Raw genomic sequence first — 27,779 nt, 5'->3', positions numbered from 1 at the left:
AACAAGAATGTGTTCTTTGCCACAACATGAATGGCGCTGGAGAACATAATCCTAAGTGAACTAATGCAAGGACAGAAAACCAAATACCACATGTTCTCACTTACAAACGGGAGCTACACATTGCATATACATGGACAAAAAGAAAAGAATACCAAACACCAGGGCCTATTTGAAGGTACAAGTTTGGAAGAGGGAGAGGATAAAATGACTGTCTGTCAGATACTACGTTTATTACCTGGGTAACAAAACAACTTCTACACCAAACCCCCATGACACACATTTTATTGATTTACCAAAACTGCACGTGTATCCCTGAACCTAAAATACTAGTTTAAAGAAATCCTTCTATGCCTCTTCATGGCTATGTGACTATGGATAATTTATTTAAATTATTTGTGATTCCATTTTCTCTTTCATACAATGCAAATAATAATAATGATACTTCATAAGGATGTGAGTATTCAACACATTATGTGGTAATTACAATGCGCAGTTCATAGACAGTGATAAACAAGTTTACAATAACTATTTTAATTAATTTTTAAAATCTGCAGCACAAAGAACAAGTATAGAAGAATATGATGCAGATTTGAGAAGGCTAGAAAGATCATGTTGGCAAGCACAGTCCATTTTTTGCATGCAAAAGTGTTTTCATTTGACAATTTTGTAAAGATTCATACATTTTAGATCTTCAACCTCCTGTCAGATACATCCCTGTGTCATAGTTATGTCACACAAATATGCTCTACTATTTCCAAACCTATACAATACAATCTCTATTATCAGTGGTGAGAGTCATTGCAATTGTCTACATCTTTTACTATCTATTTGTTCCAAATAGTCATTTTTAAAGTCAAATTGTTCCATTGGCAGATTAAATTATATACAGAAAATGCTAAAATAATCCATTAAAAACTATTAGAACTAATAAATAAATTCAGCAAATTTGCAGGATACAAAGCCAACATGCAAAAATCGGTAGCATTTGTAGACACACATAGTGAACAATCTGAACAAGAAATCAAGAAAGTAATCCCATTTACAACAGCTACCAATAAAATAAAATACCTAGGAATAAATTTAACCAGCAGATAAAAGATCTCCACAATGAAACTACAAAACATTGGTGAAAGAAATGGAAGAGAACAGATATAAATGAGAAGATATCCTATGTCTATAAATTAGAAGAATTTATATTACTAAAATGTCCATAATTCCCAAAGCAATCTGCAGATTCTGTGCAATCCTCATGAAAATAACAATGACATTCTTCACAGAAGTAGAAAACACAATATTAAAATTAACCACAAAAGACTTCAAATAGCCACAGAAATCTTGAGCAAAAAGAACAAAGTGAGAAACATCACAGTGACTTTAAAATATACTACAAAGCAATAGCAACCAAAACAGCATGGTACTGGCATAAAAACAGACACATAGAAAAATAGACCAGAAAAAAAAAACCACATATGAAAACATTAAATACGTAAATACATCTATATATTTACAGCCAACTGATCTTCAACAAAGGTGCCAAGAACACACATTGGGGAAAATACAGTTGCTTCAAAAAATGGCACTGGGAAAAGTGAATATCCACATTCAGAAGAATGAAATTAGACTCTAATTTCTCACCACTAACAAAAATCAACTCAAAATGTATTAAAGACTTAAGTATAAGACCATAAGCTATAACACTATTAGAATAAAAAATTAAGGAAATGTTTTAGAACATTGGTCCTGGCAAGGAGTTTTTTAATAAGACCTCAGAAGCGTAGGCAACAAAAGCAAAAATAGACAAATGAAATTACATCAAACCAAAAACCTTCTTCACAGGAAAGCTGGTCGTGCTATGGGTTAGAAATTTTGGATTACTGCTGTTTTGTGAATAAAAATAAATATTCCTTTGGTCGAATTTTGTCCCATTGACTTTAGTCTAATTATTTATAATTACAAGTAAGGTTTTTATTAATAATTTTATTTCCAAATTTTTATTACATTGAAAGGAAGTAGATCCATATTTTAACTTAAATGTAATTTTCAATATTGTGGTTGCCTAGATACACATGTAATAAGTAAGCTAAAAATAAATGTTTAAAAAATATTGGGCCGGATGTGGTGGCTCATGCCTGTAATCCCTGCACTTTGAGAGGCCAAGGCTGGTGGATCATGAGGTCAGGAGATCGCGATCATCCTGGCTAACACGGTGAAACCTTGTCTCTACTAAAAATACAAAAAAAAATTAGCCGGACATGGTAGGAGGCACCTGTAGTCCCAGCTACTCAGGAGGCTAAGGCAGGGGAATGGCATGAAGCCAGGAGGCGGAGCTTGCAGAGCTGAGATCGCGCCACTGCACTCTAGCCTGGGCAACACAGCAAAACTCCATCTCAAAAGAAAAAAAAAAATTGGATCACTGATGAGAAAATTCTCTCCTAAGAAATTATCAACTAAAAACATTTCAGTGCTCTAAGTTATATTGGAAAATTTATTGAATAGCTTACATAGAAACACTACAACTCTGATAAAATAAAAATCACATTATTATAATTTATACTAAGATAAAAGTGTATAACTATTTTAAAGGATGTATAAGTAAAAACATTAAGAATATTTCATACCTTCACACAATTACAGCAAGATTCACATTACAAACTGCAGGTCATAGATACAATAAAATAGGCAAATATGTCAATAGCTTAGTTAAAAATGAAAAACTATAAGCTCTTAAATCAGCAAAAAGTAACTTTATTCCAGATATTTAGAAAGACTAGATTAAAACTAACTCTGTAACCAAGTTTATAAATATAAACTAATTTCATGAGACAGAAGTGTGATATTTCTAATTAACAAGGTTGTTCATATTTTAATTTTTATAGTGATGAGTGATAATGCAGATTATCCCCATAAATATCTCCTTAAAATTGTGAATCTATATGATTGAATCCATATTTATCTTAAATGAATATAGAAAAGTTTGTTTTTAATAAAATAGGTTAACGATACAATATACAGGAAAAACTTCAAAATTAAAAATTAGCCATTTTATGTACGTGTTTCAAAAGAGATTTTGGGCTTGTACCAAAATGTAAACATTTCAGATTTGTTAGGAAATATCTGTCAAATCTATCCACGGTTTACACATTTTAATTTGTTGGTGAATACAGCTTTGGTTTTTTATCTGCTAATTTATTCCTTTTGGCAATGAATCTCAGTTCCTTTAGATTTATCATAAAAAATATTGTTCCTCCTCATCAAGTTACTAATTAATGATACATGCTCTCTTCTACAATTGTCCTTTATATATTCAAACAGAAGTAGTTTGAAATATGTAGTGTTCTTAAGAAATTAATAACTTCAAATTAGATAAAAATTAATGTTAACTATATAATGATATTAAGAACCAATTCTGTGGTTACTTTTTATTATTATTGTCATACTTTATGTTTTAGGGTACATGTGCACAATGTGCAGGTGTGTTACATATGTATACATGTGCCATGTTGGTGTGCTGCACCCATTATATTAGGTGTATCTCCTAATGCTCTCTCTCCCCCCACCCCCCACCCCACAACAAGTCCCGGAGTGTGATGTTCCCCTTCCTGTGTCCAAGTGTTCTCATTGTGCAATTCCCACCTATGAGTGAGAATATGCAGTGTTTGGTTTACTGTTCTTGTGATAGTTTGCTGAGAATGATGGCTTCCAGCTGCATCCATGTCCCTACAAAGGACATGAACTCATCCTTTTTTATGGCTGTATAGTATTTCATGGTGTATATGTGCCACATTTTCTTAATCCAGTGTATCATTGATGGACATTTGGGTTAGTTCCAAGTCTTTGCTGTTGTGAATAGTGCCGCAATAAACATGCGTGTGCATGTGTCTTTATAGCAGCATAATTTATTGCTCTTTGGGTATATACCCAGTAATGGGATGGCTGGGTCAAATGGATTTCTAGTTCTAGATCCTTGAGAAATCACCACACTGTCTTCCACAATGGTTGAACTAGTTTACAGTCCTACCAACAGTGTAAAAGTGTTCTTATTTCTCCACATCCTCTCCGGCACCTGTTGTTTCCTGACTTTTTAATGATCAGCCATCTGATACAGCCATCTGATCTTTGACAAACCTGACAAAAACAAGAAATGGGGAAAGGATTCCCTATTTAATAACGGTGCTGGGAAAGCTGGCTAGCCATATGTAGAAAGCTTAAACTGGATCACTGGATCCCTTCCTTACACCTTATATAAAAATTAACTCAAGATGGATTAGAGACCTAACTTTTTTTTTTTTTTTTTTTTTTTTTTTTTTTTGAGGCAGAGTTTCGCTCTGTTGCCCAGGCTGGAGTACAGTGTCATGATCTCAGCTCACTGAAACCTCTGCCTCCTTGGTTCAAGCAATTCTCCTGCCTCAGCCTCCCAAGTAACTGGGATTACAGGCAATTGTCACCACGCTCAGCTAATTTTTTGTATTAGTAGCAGAGATGAGGTTTCACTACATTGGTCAGGCTGGTCTCAAACTCTTGACCTCAAATGATCCACCTGCCTTGCCCTCCCAAAGTGCTGGTGTGGTTACTTTTTTTTTTTTTTTGATATATAAGAGAACCATCATCCATAACTCAAAATTAGAATCCCAGAAAGGAAGTTACCTAACATGACATGTATTCAAGAAATCTGGCCAGCATGTTGATCAGGAATTAGAAAGAGACAAAAAAGGTACAAAGAGAAGAACAACTATCACACAATTGGAAGAGTGTGAGTTGAAGGACCTCTGAACCTCTGTAGCAGCAGTAGGTATGAAGACTAGAGAGATGTAGGAAATAGGATCAATAAGATTTGGAAAGTAATTAATTGTATTTCAAGAATGAGAGGAGATAAAGTTGGGGAAAAAATGACTCAGACGCTTCTAACTTAAAAAGCTAGATGAAAAGAAAACCTCTACCTTACCAAACCTTTTGGGGGTTAGAAAAAAGTATATGTTTGTGCCCAAATATGTTTGAAGGCAGAATCTCTGTTAAAATCTAGTAGGTATTCAATATATGGAGACAAGATGTAGAACAGAAATTGAAGATACAGATACAAATCTTAGAGGGAGCTGAAGCCTCAGGGTTGAATGTGTTTGCAAGGAAAAGTAAAGCATAGATGGGACTAATGACAGAGTGTGCCAGTAACAGTCATGAAAAATTGTAAAATTTTAGAGGCAGGCCAGGGAGAGCAATATATAAAAAGACGGAACAACAACAACAACAAAAAATAACAGTTATGTTAAAACAAAAGAGGCAAATGATGCTAGATGTGGCAAGTGGTCCCATTGAAAAAGATAGAGCACAAATCTCTCCTGAAATATTAAATAAAGAAAATAAATAAGTCAAAAATTAATCCAAGATATAACCTGTAAGGGACTGGGAACTTAATAAAGAGAGGAGGTTTGGTAAGAAGCACTAATTTGGTATAGAAAGTGTATATTTGCTTTGGTGTCTGTTAAGTTCATTGTGATGAAATCCACCCAAGAAGATATCTTCATTGGGAAACTGGTGAAGGAGCTTGAACTTGGGTAAATGGATGTGAATTCTGTTATTAGATATATAAATATATGACAATTGATAATTTACTAAAATTTTTCATAGCCATTTGATTATTTTATGTATTTCAAACATTTCAAAACTACCAGCTATTAATTGAATACTTGAAATAGTCTAGGAAATATGTTTATCTCTTTACATGTCATTTAATCCTTACAACAAACCTTCAATCTCTGTAGTATTCTTAATGATTAGATTTTAAACATGAAAGCACTGGGAGTCAGAGCAGTTTACATACTTGCCAAAGGTCACATAGCTATAGAGAGAGTGGAATACAGCATGGGTACTGGGAATCCAGATCCTGAACTCTTCGCCACCATGCAGTACTTATTGCAGGTGTTAAAGACAAATGACTTCTAAACATTCATAGAAGGAGAATTAGTTGATTCTGCTAAAATTGAAGGACTGAATTAGTCCTCTAAAGATTATTGGAAAACGCCCATGAAACAAAGTCTGCAAGAAAATAAGCAAATAATGTAATCATAAAATTGATTTGCTTCTTCAAGAAAGAGGAAACACTTTGGTTACTCAAAACTTGTGCTTGTTATAGAAGGCATATTTTAAGCAATAAGCAAGTATTATCTATGTTTATGTTGATTTTATAATTTTTATAGTTTTTAACTTCCAAGTCTTTACATGTTTTAAAAGACTAAAACAATGGTTTTAACTTTTATCCTGAAATGTATGCAAATTTTCCAGTTTGTTTAGAATTATTTTTACAGAACTATAGATCACTTGGAAATTTTGAATACATTAAATTTCTCTTCACAAACAAATGGTTATTATTACAAGACAATGCAATTGAAGATAGGGTTGCATATTAGCAGTGGGTATTTGAAACTAGAACAATGAGTTTTGTAAAGATGAACTTTTTAATACACTCCTACACTTCTGAAAGTAACTATTGGACATGCACTATAATTATGTGTTATAGAAAATGAATAAAAGATGTTCTTCCGAAACAAACGTAAAGTAATATGAGAACTCCCCCTTTTCTTTAAAACAATGCTACCGCACATTTGACCCAAAAGAGACTTTATCATAAAACATTCAGAATCACACACAAATTAATATAAAAACATAAAGATGTTACATGCAGTCTCAAATCTGGTATCAATTTTCCACGATTTTTTTTTTATGGGTAAAGTTAAGCCATCAACATTTCCCTTACTTTTACCAGTATGTAAAATCAAAATTATTTTCAAATATTTATACTCCATGGGCTACAAATTGCAATTTATTTTAAAAAGCATGACAAATTGTGCCTAGTCATGAATTTCAACTAGTTTTTCATAAACAAGTAATATATTTCGTAAGATATGGATGGGTGCAGGGTTCACGCCTGTAATCCCAACACTTTGGGAGGCCGACAGAGGCGGATCACCTGAAGTCAGGAGTTTGCGACCAGCCTGGCCAACATAGTGAAACCCCATCACTACTACAAATACAAAATTTAGCCGGGCGTATTGGCGGGCACCTGTAGTCCCAGCTACTCAGGAGGCTGAGGCAGGAGAATTGCTTGAACCCAGGAGGCAAATGCTGCAGTGAGCCAAGATCACGCCATTGCACTCCAGCCTGGGTGACACGAGCAAAAACTCCATCTCAAAAAAAAAAAAAAAAAAGAAAGAAATGACTAATCAACTACAATTAAATATGAACATTATAAATACTCTTTTAAAATAAAGATCTTTATTTCTTAGATCTTTCTAGCCATAGAATTCAGCAAAGACTATGGATGAAAGATATTCAGTTCAAAAATTAAAATAAGTTTCTGAGCACTGAAAAATTTAATACTTGAAGGTACTTAGTAGATAGAAATGTAGATGTTACTTACTGAAATTGCTTTATTACTGCCTAGAATAACTACACCCTGCTTATTCTTGAATGGAAAAAAATAAAGTCTCTAAGAGAGTAAATACATACCTATGTCAAATAGTAGGTATCTTATTTTAACCGGATTTAATGTTGACTAAATTGGTCTTATCCCCACGTAACTTCTAACCCTGATCCTGGAATGTAGAGCAGATTAGAAAAAAGAAAAAAGCTCACTGTTAGGTAATTAGAAATCCCTTCTACTCTAGTTTTCTAGCAGGGATTATAGATTAAAATTGCAGTCATCAATATTATATCCAAAAAAATTTAAGCTAATGCCAGTTTCTTTTGTCAAAGTAAAAAAAAAAAAAGTGTTAGCTCAATAACAGTGTAGAAATGTTTAGGTCATGTAATTTTCTTGCATTAAATAAGAGGATGTTACAGAGTGTTTGATTATTGAATAATCTTCATTAATAACAATTGCCTGATTGTTTAGGGTGAAATATACTTTAACCAGGAAAATGAGTCACATCATGAACTCTAAATCTTCTTTGCTCATCTTGTCTAAAGAGGCACCAAATCCTGCCAACTCCACTTCCTAAGTACCGGTATCAAAAAATGTCTCTTCGTCAACTATCCTTCAATGTGCATAACATTCTATTCTAATTCAGATCCTTATCATTTCATTCTTATCATAACTTCATTTCAAAGTTATTTTTACTAATTATTTGTTTGGGCTTACTATGCTTATTATTAAATATAAAACTTAACTGATAAAGAAAAAACCTCCTCATCCAATTTTCCATAAGATGCAACCATGTTCATAAACTTACAGACATTTTCAATATACGTACAAATATGCATGTGAGTATATGCATGCTTATATTCAAGTATTCAATTTTTACAAAATAAATTCATACTTATTGTTTCTTGACTTGGTTTTGTGTTTGTGTGTTAACAATGGGCTGTAATTTTATTAAGATCTTTGGGTAAATTCTTGTATTCAGTACCTCCAGGTTATATTTATCCAACATTTCAAAATTAATTTAAACATCAGAGACTATAAAGAAGTAACATCAATAGTAGGGAAAACTTCAAAATTTTTATATAAAAATGGTCAATAGACAATATCTGAAGGCCTGTTTATTTTTTCCACTTTACTATGTGGGTTCCATAAGAATAAACTGATAAAAGACACTATCTGATTTGGTATTAACATACACAGTTTTATTCCATTTTCACATTTAGATATTCATCAATAACTTTAAAGGTAATTTCAAAGCAATTTTACCTTATTCCTGAAAGTTATTATATCCATATAAAACAGGGAAATTTGCAAATCAGAGATTAGGCAAATTTGAAAGCAAATATCCAAAATTTTGCATAGATTAAGGTAGGCTACATCTGTACCTCAAATTTGCATCCTGTGGTAACTATAATATCATCATAGAAAATAAGCATAAAGGTATTTTGGAGTGGGAATAATATTATCCAACCACATTCCCTTGCATGGACACATAGTTTTGCTATGGGGACCGAAAAGGGGACCAGAATTGGTCTGTATGGTCGTACCTGGATGCAAATAAGGCCAGTAATTTTCCCTTAAGTGTCTGTGATGTGCTTCAGATCACCCTTTCCCAGACGGTTCCCAGAAACATGAATTATTTTAGGACTAGTAACACTAAATGTTTTCTATTTCCATCTACCTATTGTATAGGTAGTAAGAGAGTTAGGGAAGCTACAATGAAGGGAGGAAGTATGATTAACAGAATGATATTTAAATGTTTATAAATAAGCTCTGTTTTGCAGGGTAGTAAAATAATCAAGTGGAAAATATTCAGCAAGTAATTAGAAAAGGGTGATGGGAATTCTGAAAGAAAGCAAAATGTAGATTCTAATGCGAGGGGAGAAGTGGAGCTTTCTGACGCCATGGGATGGGGGGCTATACAGCAGGTCATTTTCAATTACCATCCATCCAAGGGTAACAAGTTATGCACAATATCCTGTTTATGAAATACTAGAACTAAATTTATATCTGCAAAGCACTTTCAAGTGTTCTGAATATTTTAGCCCCAGCCAAAATCATACTGATCTCAGTGGTGCTATCTGCCTGCCAAACATTTTCTTCACGTCCCCGAAAATTTTCTTTAAAAAGTGGTCTACTTTTACTGTTTCCACTTCCTTAGCCTACTCTATTTGGAAGTGTCTCTAATCAAAATTCTACCCTACTCTTACGATGTACACTATTGGGGCGATGGTTACACTGAAAGCGGTTACACTGAAAGCTCAGGCTGCACACATACCCCCTACATTTACAAAAGAAAAAAGTTCTAAACTCAAAAAATGCTTTAAAAAATAATCAGAGAGTCTCCAAATATTTTATTATTTTTCATTAGTTTTCTTGTTTTATGCCACACTATCCTGGTCCTCCTAGCACCTTCATTAGGTTTACTTACTCATCTTCCTCCTATGTCAGCAGTTTAGCTGCTAGCTTTCTATTTCTCTCTTTATACATTTCTCTATGTAGCCCCACCAATCCCATGACATCAGAAATCTCCACTCTTCACCTAGTGTTCAAATCTACATTTTACGTTCTTTCAGAGTTACCATCCCTCATTTATAATTACTTGCTGAATAATTACCAGTTGGTTATCTTACTACCCCTACAAAACAGAGCTTATGTGTAAATGTTTAAATATCATTCTCTTAATCACACTTCCTCCCTCCATTCCAGCTTCCCTAACTCTCTTACTGCCTATACAATAAAATCAAAACTTTTTGTTCCGTCGTTTAGAAATACTCCCATCCTTATTGTAACTACTCATCATTTCAATGGTTATGCTTCAGTTTAACTTGAGCACTCACTGTGAGCCCCCTTGAAATCTTGTAATTTTCTTTCTCTTTTCTGTGTACTATTCCAATTACAATCCTCTCCCAATTCATTATTTATCTAAAGCATAAGTTCTCAAAGAATCTCTTAAATCTCCAAAATAATGCTTCTATTATTCTATAGCACTCTCTGTTTATTTCTTGAGTATCACTTATCACACTGCTTAATTACTAAATTTATATATGTGTTTACTTATGAATGTATATAATCTATGTATAGGAAGACCAGGAAGATCCATAAAACATAAGCTTCCCTTTATTAAGGCATATGTCTTTGGGAGATAATTTTCCACTGATCTCTCATTTTTCTGCATGTCTTGTGATCAGAAGCATCGTAATGTAACTTCCAACGAGTTGCACTCCAATATAATCTCCTGCTGAAGGCAAAAGAAACTTTTGACTTCCTTCTAGCCAACAGAATATGGCAAAAGTATGGAATACTCAATCCCTTTATTAACTTACGTTATATGGCAGAGATGAGGAGATGGTTACTCCCATGGTTTTGTATAGGACAATTTCAGCAGAATGGAGTGAGAGACTCACCTGCTGGCTTTAAAAAGAAAAAGAGCTGCCAGATTGTGAAAAGACATTTGAGAGAACAATACAGCAAAGAACTGTGGGTAACTTTTAGGAGGTGAGCATGGCTCCTAGATGATAAGCAGCAAGGAAAGGGAGTTCTCATTTCTGCGATCACCAGAATCTAAATTCTGCTAACCACCAATTGAGGCTGGAAGAAGATTCTGTGATCTAGAAAAGAATTCAACCTAGTTGACACCTTCAATTTGTCCTCATAAGATTAAAAACAGAGGACTCTGTTATCATGCCCAGACTGCTGACTCACAGGAACTATGAGATTATAAATACATTGTCTTAATCCAGTAAATGTGTCACGATTTGTTGCATAGAAACAGAGAACTAATAGAGGCTCTGATGGTTTTTGTTTTGGGCTATCTCATTCTAAATGACAATATGGCAAATAGCCTTGGAATATAAGTATTTCTCTGAAAACTTGAGGGCAGGGTTGCTCATTGAGCAGTGTAGTAAATGTCTTCTTCCAGCACAAAGGGCAAGCAGATGGAAGCTCCTACTTCTTGATGTGCCGTAAGTATAAAGACCTTTATCTTAGACCCAGGAGTCTTGTATCCTCTACTACTATCCATGAACTGCCAAGCTGACTTGTTAACTTGCAAACAGGGTAAAAATATCAGATTCTTCATTGTTCTTGACAATGTGTTTCTCATTCACTTTTGATTTTTCACATAAGGCCAGCAAAATGTCTAACATACAATAGGTGCTCAATTAAAACAATTTAAAGTAATAAATAAACTAATGGATTTAGTAGAACTACTGTAACCTAAAGGAATTTCTTCTCACAACCTAGTATGGCATATAATCTGTATAATTATATTTAAAACAATTTCCTAAAATGTCTTTTTAAATAAATTTTAAAATGTAAATTTTATATTTAATTTTTTATTTTCAAATACACAGTATGTTCCTTGGGACATGGACTTTTTTTTCCCAGTTTTTATAACTCTTTGTGTCTACAAAGTGTAGCACTTAATACATCGTAAGTACCTAATAAATGTATCCACAGATTTATTAAATATGATTTTTTAATGTAGTCACATACAATTTCAGAAGTAGATTGTGCTATATCATTTGCAAATTATCCACTTCTGGTGGTAAATAGATTATTTATTGGAATTGCTTGGATTATCAATATGAGTGTCATAATAATATTCTCACATTTTATTTATGACATACAGGCCCTAAATGTTATGTTCTCAAGAAGGCTATTTAACATGTTACTATGTGAGGATAGATTATACAACATTATTTTTTCTGCTTTTGCATAGCATTTTATATTGTGAATGAGTATTCACATTGATTACTATTCACACTCACTAGCTAAGATAGGTAATATGCTATTGTCTGAGTCCATTTTCTGATGGCTTTTAGTTTTCTAAATGCTTGAGACTGGGTAATTTACAAATAGAAGAAATTTATTTCTTATAGTTCTGGAAGCTGGAAAGTCTAAGGTCAAGAGGCTGCCTCTGGTCACTTTCTGGTGAAGGTCTCACACCGCCTTATAACATAGTGGAAACCATCATAGCACAAGAGAGGCACAGGAAAGACAACCGAGTTGGCTTTTACAGTGGACTCACTTTCATGATAACTAACCCACTCCCATGATAATCCATGAATAGATTAATCAGTTCATGAGGGCAGAGTCCTTGTGACTCAATCATGTCTTAAAGGCCCCAGCTTAAGACACTTACATTGGGGATTAAGTTTCAACAGGAGTTTCAGAAAGGAAAAACATTCACATGATATAAGCTCTAAATAAATCAGAATATGTAAGTTGTCCACATCACACACACACAGAAACACACCCCACAACGAAAGCCTTAGGACTAAAAATCAGATCTCTTAGGTCATAGCCTAGAGCATTTTTAAGTAAGTGGCCTGCTTTATAAACCCCCACAGAAGATAGAGAAGGGCCCATGGAAAGCTTAACCTAGAAGTAAAGAAAATATATACCTTGAATTTGAAGTATAAAGATTCCAAATATCTATAGTTAGGCAAAATGAACCCTCTTGGATATGACAGTGGTATTTTCCATGTTCAACAGTTCAGTTTAGTTTGGAATCCCATGATGGGAAGCAGAGAAAAAAAAAAAAAAAATCTGGTTTAGTATGCACCTGTCTCTATTTAAGGATAATTCTCATCAGTAAAATGTGGCTTAAGTATAGCAATTTAGCTAATTTGATGGTTTTCACCACTAGAGTGCCTTTGTCATCTTACATGTGATGCTTACCATTCAAAATGGCAGGTTCACCAGCAGTTATACACTACTAAAAATGTGACCCTAAACACTTCTACAGTAAACATTTAACTTTAAGAGATCTCATGATAAATTTCTGAAGGAATATGAATCCTCTGAAATTTTGTGTCTGTCCTTACTTAACATATAAACATATTTTCTGGGGAAAGTTTATATTGGTTTGATGAGATTCTCATGGCTTAAGGAAAGGAGTTGAGGATATTGTAAGTGTGGTTATTCTAGAATTTAGATTGGTAGATGACTAAACTTCAGGGTGCGTTTAAATTTTAAGAAATAATTTTTGATCTGATATAAAACAGCATGTAACTTATGACATTATTTCTTATAGAAGAAAAGTCTCATAAGGCAAGTTTTTTAATCAACATGAATGTGTTCATTCACAAATTATCTCTTATAATTGTACCTAGACTTTATTATTAGCAACTGTGCCATCATCAAAATTTTGATTTCATGCATCCAGTTCCTTGACATTGTCATCCAATAATTTGACTCTCATCCTCCTAGCATGAAAACTGTAATGCTCTTATACTAAACATTTTTCAACTCACCTGGATCTCCAGTTCACATACTTACTTACCATATCTCACTTCACGTTCTCACTTACTTTCTTAATTTAGATTCCATGGCCCATTGTTATAACCATTCTGTGAATATGCCCACAACACCTTTGCTCATATTTCTCTTAATTTATATTCACTAGCTAAAGATGCCTATTTTAATGGATGGGGTGTTTATAACCTATTGGGTCAACTGCTCACTTGTGCACTAGATTCTGTTTTCTATCACCTCTGACCTATTCTAGGAATTTGTTCCTGAAATATTCACTCTTTCTCCTGCATCAAGAATTTCCACATTCAGTAGGCACTTTGTATAACTGTAGACATTCTTTAAAATAGGATCGAGAGTCTTCTGTGGAGAGATGCAGAGCATAAGGTGAAAGGAAAGGAAGAGCACAGCTGCAAAAGCTGTTTTCCATCACGATATTTTGGTAGCATATCACAGCATATTAGCCCCATAAGAAAGGAAACAAAATGGAAGTTACACAATGAAAAGAGGAAGTCAATGAATTCTGCATTTGGAGGCAGAAAAATTGTTGAATGCTTTAAAAGTGTAGGTGAGCTGGAAGTAGGTAATTAGAATAGAATGGCTAAATTTGAGATGAGAGCTGCAATATAATTATTGTTAATGAAAATATTTTGATTTAGTCCTTGAGAGTGGTAAAAAAAAGTGGAGTAGAAAACAAGCAACAGAGGGGTCAATGTCTTGGTGAAATAATTACACATTTACAGAAGACACCAAAATCAAGGTAAGAGTAGTGATGAAGAGGAACACAGTGATCTGGACATGAAAGCGTTGCATAAATGTGGTGTGAAGGTGGAAACTAACATGGATATCAGTAGATGACTTCAATAAAAAGGGTTTAGTCTGATAGTTTATACTTTAGAAAAACTGAGTATCTGTAGAAGACAATGTAGAACTTGTTTGAAAAAGAGCAAATGAAATCCAAAAGCATATCACTCATCCCTAGGACCTGAGGTAACATGTGAAAGGGAGAGAGAAAAAAAACAAAAACAAAAACGAAAACAAAACTCCACTTGAGAAAGCTGCAGAGGAATTGTCCTCAACGAACAGTTAAATTTCCATAAGAACAAGAAATGGAGAGGACATTCAAATCAGGTTGATAACAGGTTGATAACACAAGGTTACTGGTCCTTCGCAAATCTCAAGGTGCTGTGGGTGTCAAAAGCACCATGAAATCTTTGGGACATCTGTTGAAATTGGCTATTCTAAGGGAGTACCAAAACTATCCCTGATTTATATTCACTAGCCTCAGATATAGTCTCTGGTATATTTAGTGCATTAATAAAGCATTTTATAATTCTACCTGATTAAATATATTTCTGTTTGAGTCTCAGCCAAGAGAGTGAGTCAGAGCTTATTCATTGGAGTGATAACACACTTAGAGGGAAAATAGAGGTGGATCTCACATTCAATTGAATCGATTGTTTATAAGGTCAGCATGTGGCAATCAATTTTGTAGCCAGATCTTAACAGCACATCCAAAATATAGGAAAGGTTTTGAAGGGTTGATCTTGTCTTTATTTATTTCTAGTCACTAATGATACAATTGAATCAGAATATTTTTTCATTATTATATTTAAAAAAGAATCCACTTCTTAGTGTTTCATCTACTATTAACATTATAGATTATAAAAATCCATTTTATAACTGGTACTGAACAAGGGGAATGAAGAGCATATAAGCAAATGAATGATAGACAGTAAACTTTCTTTTGACGACTGAGAAGTCACTTGTGAAATTAGCTAATGTCATACACTACCTGATGAATAAAAACTGGAATAAAGGGAACTGGATTCTCTTACAAAATTGTGTCATTGCACTTTGATAACTCTGGCCATTTTCCCACAATAGTATGTATCTGTCAAGCTACTTTAAATATAAACCTTAGCTGCTCAAGGTGCTCTCTGATAATTTTATAGTTGTAGAAAGATTACAAAACAAGGTCACTATGCATATGTAGTATTATTAACTTAGTTTGGGAAGAAAAAGAAAAAACAAAATAGATTAATTTCATGCTTGTTTTTGATTGGCACCTTTCCTGTAGTCAATGCTAATTTTAATGGTTAATTTGGAGAAAAGGCATATAGGAAAGATAAGAATAAAAATAATTAATATTTGCATAGTAATAGTAGTTGAAAAAATGTTTTCATATACTCGGTAAAGGAGGCCTTACTCTACACATGAAGATAAGGAGGGTTAAAAAAGTTAAATTATTTGTTTAAAGTTTAAATAGCCATTAAAAAGCAGTTCTGAGGTTGTGCCTTTCCATATCATAATAATATAATTTTTATATATTTCACCCTGGAGTGTTTTAAAAGCTAGTTTAAAATATTAAGTTGCTATTTGAACATAAGAGGCTAACTGTTATGCATAAAAAATCAGAAAACATTACATAAAAGGAATTGTCAACAATGATAGAAGCCTAAAGAAATTCATGCCTGAGAAAACAGATTGGTTCAGTTTGGAAGATGTGTGAAGAGAACTGGGATTTAAAAGGATTTAGTGGGATAAACAAATTGTTTAATGGAATAATAACCTGGGAAAGAAACATAAGGAGTAGGAAGGAAGAAGCCAAAGTCTAGCTTTGCATGGCCAGCTTTTATTTCTGACTGTTTAAAATTAAGGATGTGTCTATGCCGAGTTGTCTTGCATTTGGGCTGACTTTTATTTGGTGTGTCCAGAAAGGACCTCTGACTTAGCGTGATCAGTACTGGAAGAGCAACTCAAAAAATGATCACTGAAGTTTCCATTTTTGCCTTGTCATTTCATGTTTTTAATGGATTGAGCTGAACGAGAGCTAAATAATTTCCAAGTGACAAGTTATTTCCCTAGAAAAGAAAGAATTTACTCAGAGGGTAGGGCACAAGAACTTACAAAACTAGCTCTCTTTTTAAAATTGTCTTTTGAGTGAATTTTAGGGCTGAGAGGTTGTTTTCAGATTTTTTAAAGGTGAAGCTAGGTAGAAAAAATAAACAATTTATATTTCTGATTATAAAAACACAATAAATATATAGTTATCTGCCCACATCCAGCTCAATTTAAACTAAAAATAATAAAAGCATATATAGAAAGCTTAATAATTAGAAATAATACTTTGTGCCTATCTCAATACTAAGGGAAATTTGAGCTTTAAGAGACTTAAATTTACATCTGAAAAGTATCTGGCTTTGTATTAAATCTTGTAAATAAATTATATAGTTGACTACAATTATGGCAGAAGGAATGTACTAATTATTGGTGACTAAGAATGCAGCAGAAGTAGAGAGCCTTGCTTGTTAAATGTAAAGGGTTACTCCGATAGCTGTTGTTACTACTGTAATCTACTGTGCAAGAAAATGCAGAAAGACTAGACTTCACTTTTATTTATTTTTCATTTGTAAGATTTGACAGTGTACTATTTTTTGCTGGTTTATTTTCTTGATAGAGCAATGACACAGCCCAAAGTTCTAGTTTTCATAACAGTTTTTTCAGCACAAGATTTATAATAAAGAACAGTGAGTGGTTTACATTTTTGCTACTGCAAACATACAGATAAAAATTTGTAAAGTATAATATTCTGCATTGAAAAGATGCAAATATCCCAGAATGAGTAACTCATTAATAGAACATTTGTTTAAAAAGTAAAACTCATATTTTATGATGCAAACAAATAGTTGATTGATATATTTTTAAACCAAATATTCTACATTGAAAGTTGGGAAAAGGATGGTTCTTCTTTCTTTTACAATCTACTAAGGATCGACAATTTTACTTTGTGTTATACTCCTTAGTAATATCTAATTAGACTTTTTGATCATTGCTTAGGAAACACGCAGAAAACTCTGAAACATATCTTCATGACATAATGCATTTATCTGCTTCATTTTTTTGCCTTCACAGAGACAGCAAGGACATTCATGTATACGTGTGTTCAGTAGCCATTTCATAAGATGGAACATAAATTCTCTATTTCGCAGAGAAGCATTTAGTGAATAGTCTGTTTTTGTTGTCAAAAAGCCAGTTTTACTTTTTCCCTGCACAACTTATAGATCCAAAATAATTGCAACAATCTCCTTTGAGTTGGTCAGATTTCTTAGCTGAATTCAATTCTCCTGGGAAAGGAAATAAAAGCTCCAATTTCTGGAACTGCTTTGCTTGACTGTGTGACCAGTATTACAAATTCTACTGGATGCTTAATGATATTATTGGTAGAGGTAATTGGTAAAGTTTACCAATTTACATACCTATCATAACAGCTACTCACACGAAGCATTCATTAAAATATATTTGATGCTCAAATTTTAAAGATCATTAATTCTATTCAGTGTACTTGTTCTGCCATTTATACAGAAAACTACACACAGTTTGATAATCTTTGATATATTGCCAACTGTTATGTACTCTGAATATTGCTTCAATGTGTTTAGTCACATAACATGTCGATTTAACTGGGAATGTCTTAATATAGAAAATACTTAGCACTATACAAAGTAAAAATAGGCTTTTTTCTTTCTTGTTTATCTAGAAAGTCATCAATTCACATTATGTGTTAGTAGAATAATACTGATTGACAAAACATATATTGTCTCTTCTATTTCACCACATTGTGAATTTTGAGCTATTATCTCAATTGTTCATTTAAATGAGAGTAGCAATTGGTTTTCCATTTTATTGTAATGCATCATTTTTTTTACTTGTCCCTTTTATCATTTTGACCTGAGGTTAATAAATAGAGGAAACAACTGAAACGGAAAGATTAATTTAATTTTAATGTCTTCTAGGTATTAGATCTTTCTGCTCTGTTGGGTATAAAGTAAAAACGTTAAAGGAAAATGAACACTTAAAAATATTGTTTCATCATTCAGTGTGAACCCCCAAGCTACTAAAGGTAATACACAAAAGGGAAAGACATGAAATCAAAATGTACAAGTGACTGCGCTATATTTGATGCCACTTTGTTCTCTGGATATTCTGCTTATTGTCAAAGAAGACAAATTCTTCCAAAGCATGAAAATTTAGTTTTGATATTTTGTGCATATTGTTTTAATGGGGCTTCTTTTAATAAAGTACCCAAGACTTTGAAACTATCAAAGTTACTTTAGAAAGCTATGGGGTTTATCCTGGGGCCAACAGGTAAAAATCTATAAAGACAGGCTAAAAAAGATTAAGTACTCTCTTGGGAAGAACATAATTAAGAAAGATTTCACTGAAATACACAGAACTGAACATGATAGAAATAATGTCAAGCAGACTATTTTCCACTTAAAGAAGATAACAAGATGAGAGTTCATGAGTGGGACTGGGGGAGAAAGGAAATTCAAGGCAGATGTCAGGAAATACTTTTTCATAAAATGAATCACAAATACTTGGGGAGGAAGTCTAAACAGAAAAGCTAAAGGTAAAGTGAAATTATTGACTGTAAAGATTCAAGAAAGTTTAATACACATTTTAAATGTGGAATATAAAATAATGGAATACACAATTATTTTTCGGTTTGACATGCTTATTTTTACATGCAATAACACAAGTCCAAAATAAACAATAAAGCATGCAATTCAAACTAATTATAAATTATGAAAAATGGTGAAAAGGAGGGAGGCAGTACTAGTTTTACTAAATAAACTTTTTTGACCTACTAAATATAAATCAGTCATTCAGCAAAGTGACTCTGGAATTGACAGGATCCTGTTAATTTTGAGAGATTATGCCAGTGCTTCTAATCAAGCACCAATGTTCTAGCTCTGAGTTTTCTTAAATATAGTCACTTTACTTAAGGTCACTTACTTTTAAGTGGAAAATATTTAATCCTATAAATTTTGAGAACTACTAGTATCATAAAGGTTATTAGACTCCATTCTTTGTTAGAGAAATTTAACGAATGCTTACTAAATATCAGACCTAGACCCCAAAATCATAACTCTGACAACTCCTAATAATTTCATATGCTAGAGGAACTTAAAACCAATAGGTCTAAGACTCTTTTCTTTCCACCTCTCCCAAACTGCTTTTACCTTTTATTTGCGTATTTCTGGACCTCGTATTATTAGTAGTTATTGCTCAGAAGTCCTCATTCTCTTTAGTGGAAAATTGTTTTTATAAAACATAATCAGAACTTTGTCAGTATATAGAACTTGGAATGATTTAACTAAAAAAAAAATTGATTATGAGATCATGCTGGTATTTCCATTTCATATTGCTATCCTACTATCCTAGAGTCTTAGCATTTCTATTTTATAATTATATCTCTGTTTTTATACATTATGAATTATGGTTTCTAATAATATTTATATACCTGTAATTACTTATTTACTTTATTCTCAACATATACAGAACATTTTCAAAATAATAATACCCATATTGTAACTGGTAATAAGTCTCCTGAATGCATTTGTAAGTTTTTTATTTGCTTTTGGAATACATTCCATTAAGTATGAAAACCCAAATCAGTGTTCTAAAAGCACTCGTGCCTTTTACCATGTGACGACCCTGAAAAGTTGCCATCTATGAATGGAAACCAGGCCCTCACCAGACATCAAATCTGCTGGAGCCTGATCTTGAACTTCCCTGCCTCCAGAACTATGAAAAATAAATTTGTATTGTTTATAAGCTAAAAAAAAAACCCACCTGAAGTCTTTATATTTATGCATTCCTGCATTTACCTTTACGCATTATGTCAACAACTGAAAAAATAGATACATTTGTTCAGTTGGCTTTTCACTTTTGGGAATTTTTTTCAATAGATTTTTCTTTTCCATTTCATTTTTGAGTATTTAAAATATTATTCCAAGATCAATCCTGAATAACAAGTAATATTCAGGGAAATATTATTTCCATCCTGTCCCCTCCACTATGCTCTCCTATCACACAATGAGAGTGATTATTATGATTGTCTTTAGATGTAAGTGTTACTATTTGCAAATTTAAGAAAATTGATATAGCATTCTAGCAATGCTACCCAAACAGTTGTCAAACCACAGACCTGAGAATCATTCTTGTCTGTAGTTTTGTTTCTTTTTTTAGACTTCTTGAAATTTTTTCCTACAACTTATACAATATCTTGTCCTGTTCACATCTAACAGCTATTAAACTGTCCTCTTGCCAGCAATCATTTCTCCCACCAAAATGCCATCCACATAACCTAGAAAATTATTTTTTCATAAGATATAACTCACGCAACATTACATCTTTCATTGATTATACATTGCCTACATAGCTAAGATTCAAATTCAGATCTTCAGACTAAAAATTTAATCCCATTTCTATTACAAATATTTGTCTCCCCAAGTCTAAGGGTTTTGTTTTGTGCAGTGGCACCATCTCGTCTCACCAGGTTCAACCTCTGCCTCCCAGGTTCAAACCGTTCTCATGCTTCAGCCTCCAGAGTAGCTGCAACTACAGGTTTGTGCCACCACAACCAGCTAATATTTATAGTTTTAGTAGAGATGGGGTTCCACCATGTTGGCCAGGCTGGTCTCGAACTCCTGACCTCAAGTGTTCCACCTGCCTCGGCCTCTCAAAGTGCTGGGATTACAGGTGTGAGACCCATTGTGATGGGCCAGTCTAAGATGTTTTAATATCCAGTACATTTCTGAATCACTTTCTTTGTTATTGCTTTACTTTATGTTCCAAGAAAGGAGAACATCTTCCATATCACATAAAATGATATAATTATACATTATATAAGAAGAAAATATTGCCATGGAGTAACAACAATAGGCTTTAATGAGCCTTAAGAAGTAATGTTTTTTTCAATTTTAGTTACACAATTCATATTTGAAGATAAAATTGGTAAGCATAGCTCTAAAAGATGGAGTGTCATTTCTTCAGCCACTAATCTACAGAACTGTCTAAACCCATATACATCCCATTTGGGATAGACACATGAATTCAGATGTTTCGGGTCCCACTTCTAATATCTTGAGTAACATTCGGAAAAACTAAGATCTCACATAGACATGGAGATGTACAATAAAGTTAGGATGCGTGGAACGCACTAAGAAAGCCCTTCTTATATACATCCTGCATACTTCTTTGATATATTTGATATCTTGTTATTGAAGCATTTAACAAGTGAGTGCAACTACCCTGATTTCAAATAACTCTGATGATTAATGGAATACAAACATTTGTGAGTCATCAACTGAAAGCCTTAGCCTAAGAGCATATCTTTAGTAAGACATAATTTACTCTGGTTAACTGTGATGCATACGTATTCGTTTTACTTCTCATGGAACTTTTAAAATAAATAAACTAAATAGATACATATGGCATTATATTAAAGACCTATTGGTATTTTATTCTAACTGTTTTAAGTAGACAAAACTTGTCTAGTTAATTTGGTACATAACCAATATTCTAAATTTTGGCATATAAAAAGTAATAAAATGTCTATACTGAAATCGTAGTACACACTTGCTGAACAAGCAATAAATATATGTTAATTACATACTCAGAATTCTTTCATTCAAAAAAATTTACTGCCAGGTACAGACTCATGTCTCTAAACACAACATTTTGGGAGGCCAAGGCAGGAAGATTGCTTGAGGCCGGGAGTTCGAGACCACCTTGGGCAACCTAGAGAGACCCTGTCCCTATAAAAAATAAAAAATAAAAACAAATAGCCAGGCATGGTACACATATCTGTAGTCCCAGCTACTCAGGAGGCTGAGGTGGGAGGATCAATTGAGCCCCAGAGTTCAAGTCCACAGTGAGCTATGGTTAGGCCACTGCACTTCAATGTGGGTGACAGAGTAAAATCCTATCTCTAAGTAATAATAATAATAAATAATTTTAAAAATTTACTAATAATTAAATCCAAGTCACTATGCTAGGCTATAGGAGACAGCATTAAAATGAATAAAATTGCCTTACTGTTCTTAAAGAGATTGAAATTTAAAAAGCGAGAAAGCATAATAGTAATTACTGTGCAAATAATAATGCTCTGAAATTCCCAGTCTTAACCCCCCCCCCCCCAAAAAAAATAGAGATGAAGAGAAAATAAAACTTTTGAGGTGTTCTGTGAAGGTTTTAGGTGGAATGTTTGTTAGTCATTAGAAGGAAGGGCTTGTGAGGACAGGGGTGATACGGTTTGGAACTGCGTCCCCACTAAAATCTCATGTTCAGTTGTAATCTCCAATGTTGGAGGTAGGTCCTGATGGGAGGTAATTGGGTCATGGGGGTGGATCCTTCAAAAATGGTTTAGCAGCATCCCTTTGGTGTTGTTCTAATGGTAGAGCTCTCATGAGACCTGGTTGTTTAAAAGTGTGTACCACCTCCCCCATCTCTCTCCTCCTCCTGCTTTGGCCAGGTAAGATGTGCCTGTTTTCTCTTTGCTGTCTGCTACGATTTTAAATTTTCTGAGGCCTCCCCAGAAGCCAAACAGATGGTCAGCATCATGTTTCCTGTACAGCCTGTGGAACCGTAAGCTGCAGGCTTTTCTTGATAAATTATCTACTCTCAGGTATTCTTTACAGCAGTGCAAGAACTGACTAATACAATTGGATGTGATGTCCAAGCAAGGAGTTAAGGAATGGACAAGGAGCTGGGGGTGGGTAACAATATTATGGGAGAGGATTGAAGGTCAAAAAGGCCCATTCCAGAGATTAATTGTTGATGTCAAATATTGAATGATAGGGTTGTTGGAATAGGAGATTTTCTTGAGTAAAATGCTAACTCAGAAGGTAGACTAATTATAGATCAACCAGTCTTTAAATTCTAAATGAAATCTCAATATGGGCCTTGTTAAAATTAAAATCAGATGTAAATGTTCCTTTCTTGCTGATGAGCCTCTCCCAGAAAAAGTTATATCAATAACTGTGAAGGATTTAACCTACTTTCAAGTTAACAAGTTTACCTGCCACAATTTCATAGATGCTGGCAGAAAATATAAAACTTCTAGGCCAGAGATAAAGTACATTATAATTCACAGTAATAGCAGTAGCAAGAGTGTCAATATTTTCTTGAGCTGATTCCTCAAACTCCAATTCTTGCAGAAAAACCCAGTTATTCTTAATTGAGTATTTGGATCCAAGACTGTACTTACCAATGAGGATCTTGGCATTAAGCTTAATTATGTGTATTGTTTAAAAAAAATCCACAGATAATTTTGATTCACGGTCTTTGTTAAAAACAATTCAATAAAGAATGAATTTTAAAAAGGTTTATTAAGCTTAAATCACATTGGAAAGACAACAATTACTAGTTAAGTCTCTATTGTAAACTCTTTGTGTGTTCAGCACCATGCTAGAATTTGAAGGAAAAAAAAAATCTTAGACTACATATGTGTTTTGTAAAACTTTGCATTGTAACTGGAATTGTAAAAATATAAGCATAATTCAGAGAAAAAATAAGTACATAGAATACAGAGTAAAAGTTTGGTATGTATATAAAATAAAAAATGTTATTTAATCTGAGAATAATATGTCATATTATGACTTATTAATTAGAAACTGATTTTCATACGTACCAGAGAAGTTGTTTCAATAATTAATTAATTAATCTCTATTTCTGCTGTAGATATATATAATGAAAGATGCTATATACAGTGGCTAAAAGTATACACTCTGGAGCCAAAACACCTTAGTTGAAATCCAGCTGTTTTTCTCAGAATAAATGATTTTCGTCTCTGTAGGCTTCTAAATCCTCACATGTAAAATCAGCATAATAATTGCATCTACTACATGGACTGTTATCAAGATTAAAAAGTTAACATATGTAAAATTCTTTAAAATGTGTTTGTGTCACAGTGACTACTTAGTATATTTAACTTTTATCATTATTTCCAGGCCCTGAATTACTGTGTCATATGCTTGTCCCCCAACAAAGCACATACAGGTAATTGTTTATTTGCTTGATTGTGTTTCTTGCTAGATTGTAAACACCATAAGGTTAGGTACCATATTGTATTTATCATACCTGCAATACCTGCACAATTTCAGATCCGCTATAGCCATGTCATAGTTATGGAGTAGGGGAGAGGAGGAGGAGGAAGGAAAGAAACCAAGAAGGCAACAAGAAAAAGAATGAAAATGGTTCCTCCCCTTAAGAAACTCATATTTTATTAGGAAAACAGATGTGCATGCAGTTGATTAAAGTACACTTGCAATGTTTTGTAGAGGAGTAGGTAAGGGATGAAGACTAGGGATAGCTATCCAAAGATGGGGAGACTCATACCGGTTTGGGGGACTATGGATGGGAGGGTATTCCGGTTAGAGGAAGCAAAATAAACATAGAAATGGCGGCGTTAAAAGACATAGAATCTGCAGGGGAAAATGAGTTCACTTTGGCTTCAATATGTTCATAGGGAAAACTGAATACCATGCAAAGCTATGGTGCTAAATTAGATCCAGACTTCATAGGACTTGGTATGTCATACCTTTGTTTATATGAGATGAATTCAGTTTTGTTTTTGTTTTTGGATTTGTCTTTTTGTTCAAACATTTATTTATTTTATATTTCATGTGCTCTATAGTTACTTTGAAAAAAATTAAAAATTGAAGTATTTTCTTTAATTCTGCTAGCTTTTGGTACATTTGTATGGTTGCTATTTTTGTTAAAAGTAAGTATCTGTAACATGTTTTATCACTCTGTCATTGGAAATTTGAGACAGTCACTGTGCTATGAGGCCCCCCTAAATAATTAAGACATAACTAGAGGGCTGCGACTTAGTAAATCATGGAGCTAGCCCAGGGATTGGAAAGGGCTTCAGGTTTCTCACCCCCAACCCACCAATGAATCCCCTCTACAACATCGCCACCAAGTGGCCATAGAACCGCTACTGGAGGAGCTGGCCTGAGTTAGAGAATGCTTTGCTCTACAAATAAAACCACAGTGAGTTAGACTTTAAAGGTAATCAATAAAAAGCAGTGTGTTTAAGTTAAAATTTGTGTCAATGTTTATCATTAAGGTCCCCAATTCTTAGGGAAAATCCATTTCTTTTTTAACAGAACTTGAGGATTAGAATTGAAACAGGTATTTCCTAACCTTAAAAATACTCATTTGTAAATGTTTCTTTCCACACATAGTCTTCTGGACAGATGACAAGCAAAAGAAGCCGTGGGTTAATGAATATGAACAGAGAGACAGCAAAAAGAAAGCAGGAAAAAAAGGGAAAAGAAAAGAACAACACATTAAAAATGGCATAGTGGGCTTCTATTTGCCTTGGCTTTTTATTTTTATTTAAAGGATGAACACAACATTACTTTAAAACATTTACTAGTATTACAAGTAATGTTAGATCAGCTAGTGTTTTTATCAACCCACACAGTAAACACTCGGAAGTTTAAAACACTTGGCAACATATAAGCAGAATTTGAAATGAGTGGAAAGGAATGATCACAAGTAATGAGGTATGTGCCGCTTGTTCCTAAATACACAGAGTTCTGACTTCTTTTGCCAACTCAATGTTCAGGAAGTAATTTTATTAAGCTGATGCTACAGATCCTTATTGTTCTCATAAAGTACTACAATAACAGAAACAAAAGTAAATAAAATAGCCAACACTAAGTCAAAACAAAACTTTCTTTTTGTGAAGAAGAAAATATAAATTATTTACCCTATGAGAACAGCAGATAACAGTATTTATTCTCCATCTCAATAAGGACAGAATTCTTTGTGGGTAAAAAAATAATGTTACCTCTGGAAATTTGCAACTCTAGATATGTATTTTCTAAATTAGTTTCACTATTACAGGGCAAATCATCAAACCATCAGTAGTATAAAATGTGGCACCAAGATATTTCATGTCTGGACACTATTGCCAAAATTCTACTCTTTCATCCCTCTTAACGATATATTTGTTCCTTTTATATATTTATGCTGTGCTTTGTTTCAGAGTGACACACACACAAATACACACATGTATACATACATAATACACACACTTAAAAAATTGAGTGTATAGTTGAGTGACTTAGGGTGAAGAGAAAATAAGAAAAAGAAAATTATAAAACCAGGCCCAATAAGCCATACCAGGTGGTCCAGTGAAGTTGCTAAAAGTGATGACCATTAGACAAGACTAAAAATAGGCTCTAAAACCTTTCTTCTCAGACTCATAGGACCATAATTATCATCATTTCAAAACTGTTCATCACACCGACTGTGTTTCCACTCTTTGTGACCACCATTCGATGTTGTTAGAGTCTTTGTTTGTCAAGATGACTGGATGTTGCTCGTGGGTGTCCCTGCTGATGAGGAATGTCAGTAGACCTTTTAGGACTGGGTGTAGGAGGTGGCCTAAAATGATTGGCTCATTTTACTCTTTGGAGCTATGTAAAGAACACATCTCCTAAAACAGGCTTCCCTCCTAGAACCCACACTTCATGTGTCTGAAGGTATTGCAAACAGAGTAATTGCACAAAACTCAGCTCAGAACCCCAAGCTTTTACCAATGGTCCTAAGAATATTTACCTTTCCTTTGGTGGAGATGGGTTCTTCATTTTTATATCTGTTAGGAGTTACTTTCTTTTTTTTTTTTAGACGAAGGCTCGCTCTTGTCTCCCAGGTTGGAGTGCAATGGCGCAATCTTGGCTCACTGCAACCTCCGCCTCCCAGGTTCAAGCCTTTATTCTTAATATTGCTACCTAACTAAAAAGAGTTTTTTTTCTTTTTTTTTTTCCCTTTTTTTGGAGAAGGAGTAGGGCAAATGTTCTACCAATAGAACCAATGCCTCAACAATTTCAGGAATAAATTCCTAATATGCAATTTCAATTCATTTGATTAAATGGAAAAATATTTTCAATGTACCTTGTGATCAAATACAACAGAAAATTTGATAAAAATTTAACTAAAAACAAAACTGTAACTTTATCCCTATGGCTTGATCATAGCACCTCATCCAAATATAGACCCTCCAAAAAATCCATTACTATCTATTAAATAGTAAAAGCCAACTATACAATATTCACAACCATACAGCACATACTGTTGTGGCAGCCACTGTTCCAAGAGTTTACAGAAAATAATCTATTTACCTTTGCAAAAATCCTAGGTAGGAACTACCTATGGTAGGAACTATCACTGTGTGACAAATAAGGAAACTGAGCTACTGAGAGATTAAATACCTTGCCTAGAACCACACAACTGGTGAGTGGCA

General features: G+C 33.7%; 1 long non-coding RNA gene across 1 annotated transcript in view; it reads left to right on the top strand.

Annotated features, from left to right (window-relative positions):
- The window catches only part of LOC126947889 (uncharacterized), a 159,562-nt gene that overhangs the window by 81,664 nt on the left and 50,119 nt on the right, over positions 1 to 27,779 (top strand). Inside the window, exon 2 of the long non-coding RNA XR_007723241.1 lies at positions 24,472 to 24,520. This is a non-coding gene — a long non-coding RNA (uncharacterized LOC126947889). The remainder of the gene's footprint in view (positions 1 to 24,471; positions 24,521 to 27,779) is intronic.

This window comes from Macaca thibetana, chromosome 2, assembly GCF_024542745.1.
Source record: "Macaca thibetana thibetana isolate TM-01 chromosome 2, ASM2454274v1, whole genome shotgun sequence".
Classification (NCBI taxonomy): domain Eukaryota; kingdom Metazoa; phylum Chordata; class Mammalia; order Primates; family Cercopithecidae; genus Macaca; species Macaca thibetana.
The sequence above is the reverse complement of the archived record's forward strand: the minus strand, read 5'-3'. Positions and strand labels throughout refer to the sequence as shown.